At 29.6% G+C, this 8,616-nt stretch overlaps 1 pseudogene; it reads right to left on the bottom strand.

Moving 5' to 3' along the window:
• Window positions 1-7,610: 7,610 nt before the first annotated feature.
• On the bottom strand, window positions 7,611-8,520 carry LOC105116780 (uncharacterized; annotated as a pseudogene).
• Window positions 8,521-8,616: the final 96 nt, after the last annotated feature.

The following is an 8,616-nucleotide window of genomic DNA, read 5'->3' as shown; positions in this document are numbered from 1 at the left end:
CCGTGATGGACGTAAGTTTAATCGTAGCTGAGAGACTTGTGAAACAAGGGTGCCTTTTCAGAATGACATTTAAAATAAAATAATAATAATAATAATAGTAATAGTAAGGAAAAAACTGAAGTTGTGGAGATTAAAATTTTTTTCTTTCTAATGTCTCTTTAACAAGCAAATAATATAATCTTCTTTTTTATGAGATGTTTTTTTATAAAAATATTTTGTTTAAAAAGTTATTATTTAGCAGTTTAGTTATAAAAAACTCTAATTAATAATCATACATTTTATAATATATAATTAATTATTCCAAAAAAGTTATCATTTCTAAAACATACTTTATTTTTAATTTTGTCTTAAATTGTTGATGATTTATTATATTATGCTATTCATTATTTATTTATAATATTTTTGACTTTATTATTAATAAATAATATTTAACTAAAACTTTCAACATTAGTATTAGCAAGTATTATATATAGAAAATATATAATATTTTTAACTTTGCCATTAATAAAAAGCAAGAGCATTTTTAATTTTGGACTTATTGAATATAAATATTAAATAAAAAATAAAAAATAGTTTTTTTTCTAAAAATAATTTAGGAACCATATTACATTTTTATTGTTAAAGATAGTAGCTCCTTATAATATCGATGATTTTATTATTTTAAAAATTTAAGTGTGTTGGCTCAATAAAAATTTTAATTTTAGCCAAATTTACTAAATTTTAAAAATTTGCAACAAAGTCTAAAAATACACGCAATATATACTTTTCTATGAAAATGCTAAAACCAAAGTTTTGTTAAATGGTAAGACGTTAAAGAAAATATTTTTGACTTTTTTAGTTGTTGAAAAACTAATAAAAACGCAAGCATGTGTAAAGACATTCTAGGTGAGTTTTTTTGGGACTTGGCCGTGCATGATTTTTTTTTTTAAAAAAGAAAGGATTAATTGAGGAAGAACACTAATTTTTATATTTTTGCAATGAAAAATGAATTTAGGTTAAATCATAATCAAACACTGTTTCGTTTTTTAAGAGGGCTTGCGATCATTGAAGGGAATTAATGACTAGACTAACAAATGCAGAAACACCTTTTCATCTATCTTCGAAATCTTATAAAAGAGGCTCGGATGTGTATAGGGCACAGATTGACAAGAATGCACTTCTTCATCCATATACTCAAGAAATTTGCATGCGAGAAATCTTCAAATCCTGGGATTCTCTGATTGATTTAGACATGAAACCACAACTAGCGCGTAGTGGTTCAATAGCAGAATGCGTACTATGCCTTTTTAAGCCATGAATTAAAACATAGCATACAAAACCCACGAACCTTGTGCATGAATCACACATAAAAAAACAACACTCACTAGGAAAGGCAAGGTTTTACCCATCATTCGTAGTAACTGTCATTTATCAAACTAAGTTAAAGGAAACAAACATTATAAAATCCCATGAAAAATAAAAAAATCTTACCACTACTGTCTAGTAGTTTATCTCCATGGCTATTCCACTACCAGATTTAATAGTTTATCAATAAAATTTTCTATGGATATTTACACTAACAGTTCATCTGTAATTATTTTACTAATAAGATCACAAATAAAATATTTGCAAAGAATCATTCATATTTTTCATTGAGATGGATCATATGTTCTTGTACTCCTTAACTAATAAGAAGGCCATGAACTCCAGACATCTATTGCTCAAGACCAATTGCAAGCATTCAACAGTTGAAACATTATGAGTCGAATGATTATCTTTGTACTTGTTCTTCAACTAGCTATTATATGTCCATTGAAAATAAAAAATAAATCATCAAATTCAAGTAAATAATAACTTAAGAAAAAAAATAGTTAAAAACCAATGTAAAACAAAGTGTTGAGCTTGACTATTGATAAATTTTGCATCATTTTTTGGCGTGCATCACTCCGTACGTACATTTCTACAAAAAGCTTCATTGCGCTTGGCTCATATCCAATAATAGTAACGTGAAATATAAAAATGTTGTCAATTAAATATATTTATAAAAATAATAAATTAAAAAATAGATGTAATTAAACAATTCTTACCATCCATTTCACATATGAAACAAATAGAACGAAGTCATTGGTATGTGTGGTAATGAAACCGTGAATTTTCTGACTCCGGTTCTCCACAATAGTTTATAACCATTGCGTGAAACTCTTGGATGCCACGTGCTGATTGTATTCCACCTATATAGTCTCTAAGAAGTATGACGGCAAGAAACCTTCCAAACCGCCATGTTATTCCAGCCAGGTAGACCACTTTCCCTTCACATATTTTTTGGATTTTTTTTGTGCCTCGTACAAAACATCATGCAACCTATATGGTTTAAAAGAACTATCTATAAGTAAATGACAAATAAAATTTTAATATTTAAAATAAAAAATTATATTAATTTTGATATTACCAAATTATAACGTGATTCTCTAAAACTCTCCTTGCAACATTATTATTTGCTATATCCCACTCAAATTTTCCCTTGCAGTAAAAATTTATAAAAAGAAAAATTTCATAAATTTCAATAAAGTAAATGAATTTACATAATAACAATAAAAAATTTAAATTAATACTAACCTTAAACCTTGAAACCGTGCATTAACCTAAGGTTTTCATTATGGATGTTTGGAAACCTAGCTTCATTGAAATAATAAAATTTCTATTAATGATTTAAATACCAATTTTATTATTTGAGTAGCCTCAATGTTTGTGAACCTAAAATTAGATAAATTTAATGAAATATTATTTGTTAAAAAATAATTAAACATGTCGTTGTGAAAACAAAACAAACTTACATTGAAATGTCATCCTTTCATTGCACCTCTTATTCGGAAGTGCATGGATCCCGCTGTGAAGGGACCCCCCTTTATGTTGTGGCATTGCACTCGATGAGGCAGCGTTGTGAGTCGATGCATATGCTTTTTCTTGATCGACACCTAATGACTCATGGTTTTTATTATCGTTATTATAGAACTAGCAACGATCTTGTGCTCACAACATGTAATTGATTTCCCCTTGGCATCTACATAAATTTACAAAAAAAAAATTGATTTTTTTAAAAAATTATATGACACTTCCCCTATACAACAAGATATCCAAAAATTTTAATTCTGCAAATAGACAACGTATATACCACAAACCACTTGATTTTATTTAATTTCTATTAATAATTTTGAATAATTCGATTTCATAGAAAATTCTCATTTTCTACATTATAATATTTATAATCTTAAATTTACAAGAATTTATTTCAAATAGAATACATACAATATAATAATTAAAATTAATCCTACACATTTAATTAAATAGTAACAACATAATTAAACAAAGAAAATAACTAAAATTCAATAAAATAATAACAAAATATTTCAATAACAACTACAATCCAACACAATTATTTCTAAGTGCTAATACTAGTGATCCTAAATTCACAAAAAAATAACCATCTAGGTGGTGGCCAAGTGGTAACGATTTGGAACCAAGAGGTTTGCTCCCTCTGTGGTATCAGGTTCGAGTCTTTAGTTACTCATATGATGGCCATTGGAGGCTTACATGGTCGTTAACTTCAGGGCCTGTGGGATTAGTCGTGGTGCGCGCAAGCTGGCCCAGACACCCACGTTAATCAAAAAAAAAATTCACAAAAAAATTGTTCTAAATGGAAAACAATACAAAAGAATAATTAGATTTAATCCTATATATTTAATTAAAATTGAACAACAAATTTTAAAATAATAACTAAAATTAAACAAAATAATGAAAAATACTATATTCAATAACAACTTAAATTCAATACAACATTACTTCATAAAATTATAAAGAACAAATAAGTGAACAAAAACAAAGACCAAAAAGAAAGCAATAATGCAAAAACAAATAATGAATAAGAAATGAAAAAATTTTACATTAATGATATGCTTAATTTTATAGTTGAAATAGGTGTGATAATAATAATAATAATAATAAAATGTTAAAAAAACCATAAAAAAATACTTCAAAAAATTAATCCATAAATACCTGGTGATTGCATTGAATTTTTTATTTTATTTTTAGGCTTGATGTTTGAGAGACAAAAATGAATAGCAGACCATAAAGAGAAGGAGATAAGAACTAAGTTTCTAAGTCGAGAAAAAAAAATGAAGATTTGTTATACATGTAGAGCTTTTATACTAGGTTTTACAGAAGAAATTTCTGAAGAATAATTAAATATCATTATTTTTAAATATTTTATTTGTGATTAAATTTGTAAAGTAAAATTAAAATTTTTGATATACACTAAAAATTCCAAAAACCCCTCTTTTTTTTTTAATTATATTTGTTATTTCATTGGTAAAACGATAAACAATCAACAGTTAGAAATGTGTTCTTCAATCAGAAATACATTAATTACTAGCATTTTAAAATTCTTATTCTTAATTACTAGCATGTTAAAATTCTTTCTTATTCTGTTAATAATTTTATTAGGAAATCTGTAAAAATATATATTTCAGTCAATAAAAGTATTAATTGTCAGCACATTGAAAATCTCATTCTATCAATGATTTTCTTGAACACATTAAAACCTTTAATTGACATCACCAACTTGAGAAGAAGAACAATTTTTATCACCTTTAAAATATACTAAAAGACACAATTTGCTGGTGTATTCATTTATAATGAATACCATAATCAAGAAAAAATAGTTTTTATCATCTTTAAAATATAACAATGTACATCACCCATTGATCACCCATTGATATACTCATGTGTAATAAACAATCTATCATTATTTTCATTAATATGAAAGAATGTCTTATATCAAATTATATGTGTATTTCTTATCTATTTATTTTAAAAATACTTATATTAATAAATACACAACAGTAACATCAATTCACGTTACAATAACAAATTCTATTATGCTAAACATGTAAATAAATTATTTTATCGAAGTGGAAATGCGATTTTGTCGTAGTGGCCGACCAAAAGGTGGAAAGTTAGAAGATCGCCAATGATGAAGATTTCAGGTACTCCACTTTTCACTGCTATACTAAAGGTGTAAATAAATTCTGTTTGAAAACACTAGATAAAGGCAACAAGTTTGCATTTGAGATTTGTAATGGATAGGGAGAGACAATCAGAAATTGATCATGGACCATCTTCAAAATTTCCTGCGTTTCTTATGAATAGCCAACTTGGAAGCATAACCATAAGATCCGATCAGGGTAGATCTGGTTCAAGAATTGGATTGCAGGTTGCCGTTTTACATCGTCAATTCACCAAACTCAAAAATAAAAACCCAAAACTACATCTTTTTACGAAAAAAAAAAAAAGTTTTTTTTCCCACTAACCTGGGCCGAGTGAAGAGCTCCTCTGCCTGAATGTTTTAGGACGCGTTGTCATCGTTTGAAACAGATGAATTACTTCTCTCTACAAGCTTGGTTTTTGAGAAATATATTAGCAAATATTCTTCCTAAGAATCTCGAACCTAAAGCACAAAGGCAAAACCTTGTGTTTAATGCAGGAATGTACTGAAGGCCACAATTGATGTGCCATGGGCAGGAGAAGTAGACTTTTACTGCACCCAATTAGACCATTTGGATGGAAATTGGAGACTGAGACAGATAGGCAGGAGTTATCAATTCTTCTGATGGATCAGATTGCTCATCAGAGAGATACCTGGACATTGTCAGGGTAAAAATTTCATAAAAAGTATCTTCATAATCAACTACGTTCATGCCAGTTTTCTCTACTTCTTCTAACCCGCCATAATGGATTTTTCAGTACTACGAGGACATCGGAAAGCCAACACCAAAGATCGAAGTGACAAAGTTTCTGAAGGGGAAAGGATACGTAGATGCGAAGGACTATCTATGGAGGGGAACGCGAGCCAGTAGTCATCATTGCAAAAGGCCGAAGTAATTAAACAACCTTGTCTCGGTTTCTTTGCCAGAATTTAATCAATCACAGCACCTTTTCTTCTTCTTTTGAGATGATAAAGTTCGCATGCCATAAATTTGGTTGAGCTAGATGTGCAAGGAACATGCAAGTATGGCACAAGAGTGGATTACGTTTTGGCATCTCCGAACACACCGTGCAAGTTTGTTCCAGGTGATCTCATCCTCAAGGCACTTCTGATCATCATATAGTTGAAGCTGACATCATAAAAGCAGGCGAGGGTTATCAAGAGACTGCAATTAGAGGAGCCCAGCAAGCAAAGCAGAAAGCTGTAAGAATTACAAATCCTTGGTCTTCTAGAGGTATATGGAAGTTGAACATTTGGAATTTTTCTTGGATAAAATAATAAAATATTTATCCGTTGTGTATAGAAGACGATAAACATTCATGTTAAATTACTATGTTTACCCTCCTTTCTTGCTACACATAAAGACTAAAACTGTTTCTGAAGTTGTGTGGGAATGAGTTTTTGTTTGCTTCTCCACCACAAAAACATAGTGTTAGGGGGGCGTTAGTGGGATTAATTTTTAATGCGTCAATCACGTGTGATTTTCAAATCTACAAAATAAAATATCTAATTTTAATTGGTTCTAGCCTTCATTTATGTTACTTAAAGGTTTTCAAACACTAGAATTCGATAAATGTTGTCGAAATGATTTCATTTCTACTCAAATCTTATGTTTCCGAAAAGCCTATAAAAGTTTCAAACTTTCCCTTCCTATATGAAGATACAAAAAAATTAAATCGTGAATATTTTTATAAAACCACTAAAAAATGATGTGTATAAAAATAAAAAATATATATTAAAAGTTATGGAAAAAATCAAATTTAAAGAGATATTAAAAATAAAATAATTTCTAGAAATTAAGTAATTGACCCAGTTGACTAGTTAGGAACAAGACAAACGGTTGACAAACGGCTTAAATTAGATAATTAGTTGAATTAAATAAATTGATTGACTGGTCTAATTAACATAATATAATTTTTATTTAAATTAGAATTTTCTTGTATTAATTTAATCTTTTAAATATTTAGAACTTTATATATATAAAAAAAAGCTTATAATTCAACATTATTAAATAGTATAAAAAAGTAACTAAAAAAACTTAATAAAATTATACATTCCTCTTAATTTTTTTCCTGAGTTTTTAACTTTATATTACTGTTTTTTTTTTAATCTTATACCACACTTAATTTTTTTCCAACAGGATGTACGTAGGAGAATACGTGTACCTAGAGCTCCGCACCAACAAGAGAGATAGACATGTGATAAATGAGGCTCCATTTCTAATTAACCTAGGCTCCATTTCAAACCAGCTTAGACCCACAATAGTAAAATCAACAGATACAGATAACACTGCTATCGAAGATAAACACCCCTTTATATGGGAGATATGTCCAATCTTTAGCCTTGATAAGTTTGCTTTTTATTCACTTATTGTGAGGTTAAATATACTTTTGAAATGGTTTGTTAATTGAATAAGTATTAAATTAATATTTTTAAATTTTTTTTTAATGATTTTAATATCTTAATGTCAAAAATAAAAATAAAACTAAAATACATATATTATTTTAATATATTTTACTTTGTATTACATTACCAAATAAGAATTTAATCTTAAATAATTATATATGGAAGGATTGATTGATTAGTACAGGGTGAAGAAGATTAGCTGAACTGGTCTTCAGCTTCAAATTTACAAATGGAATTAAGACAATTCGCATTGCCTCTTACAGTCACAAAATACAAACTTATTATACATATTGAAGGGAAAGGATACATCCATTCCTCCCTCTTCTATTCTTGAACAATCATACAAATTCAATGACGAAGAAGCATTCTCAGGGTATAGAGCTGCAAATCAGGAACCAATTTCTTCAAGATTTTTGCAAACTATTTGTTTATAGTATAGATGTATTCATCATCACTAAGAATCCTGTGAAGAATCACTTGAAGGGTATCCAATTCCATGGCGCTTGTTAGGGAACAACATGAACACGGTACCCGAAACTGCACCTATGGCAGGAGGCAACACCATGAGCAACACCTTCTCAGTGGACTCAAAAGAAGGATAAAAGCACTCGACTGTGTTGCTATCCAACAGGGACAACACAGCAAACACGATCAAGGAAAAGAAAGCATGAGCGAAGTCACCAATTCGAAGCTTGTAACTTGACAAGTCCACTGACGATCCCGGCAGAATCTGAAGATGGCCAAAGCCCTTTCATGGTCGCAATTCCATAGTGAGTCCAGCCATCACTGCCCCTGTAACTGTCTGTGAAACAAGAGAAACAGCAAGAGAAGCCACAGAGGCCTATGAGAATGCCACTCAGATACTTGTTAACGGTGTGGCATTGGCCGTTGTTGGTCAAGACAGGGTTAAGGAATTGGAACATAAAAACTGTTCCTGTTGGGAGGAGCTTTATCAGGTTTCCAACTCCTGAAAATGTCTTGTCCTGGATGGAGCTTTCTCTGGTTTTAGTGGCCATTTGTCTATCTAGCTTTGTGCTTGCTGTTTTGTGCTTAATCTTCTTGCTGATGATTCTTGAAACACACCTTGCAAGTATATATAGCTAGACACTGGGATCGATATCTATCGTATAGGATTTGTATAGATCAGATTCGAGAGCTGAGCATGAGAGAATGTTGCTTCTACGTAAAAT

This window comes from Populus euphratica, unplaced genomic scaffold, assembly GCF_000495115.2.
Source record: "Populus euphratica unplaced genomic scaffold, PopEup_1.0 scaffold1048.1, whole genome shotgun sequence".
NCBI lineage: Eukaryota > Viridiplantae > Streptophyta > Magnoliopsida > Malpighiales > Salicaceae > Populus > Populus euphratica.
Note: the sequence above shows the minus strand (reverse complement) of the source record. Positions and strands in the feature narration are given on the sequence as shown.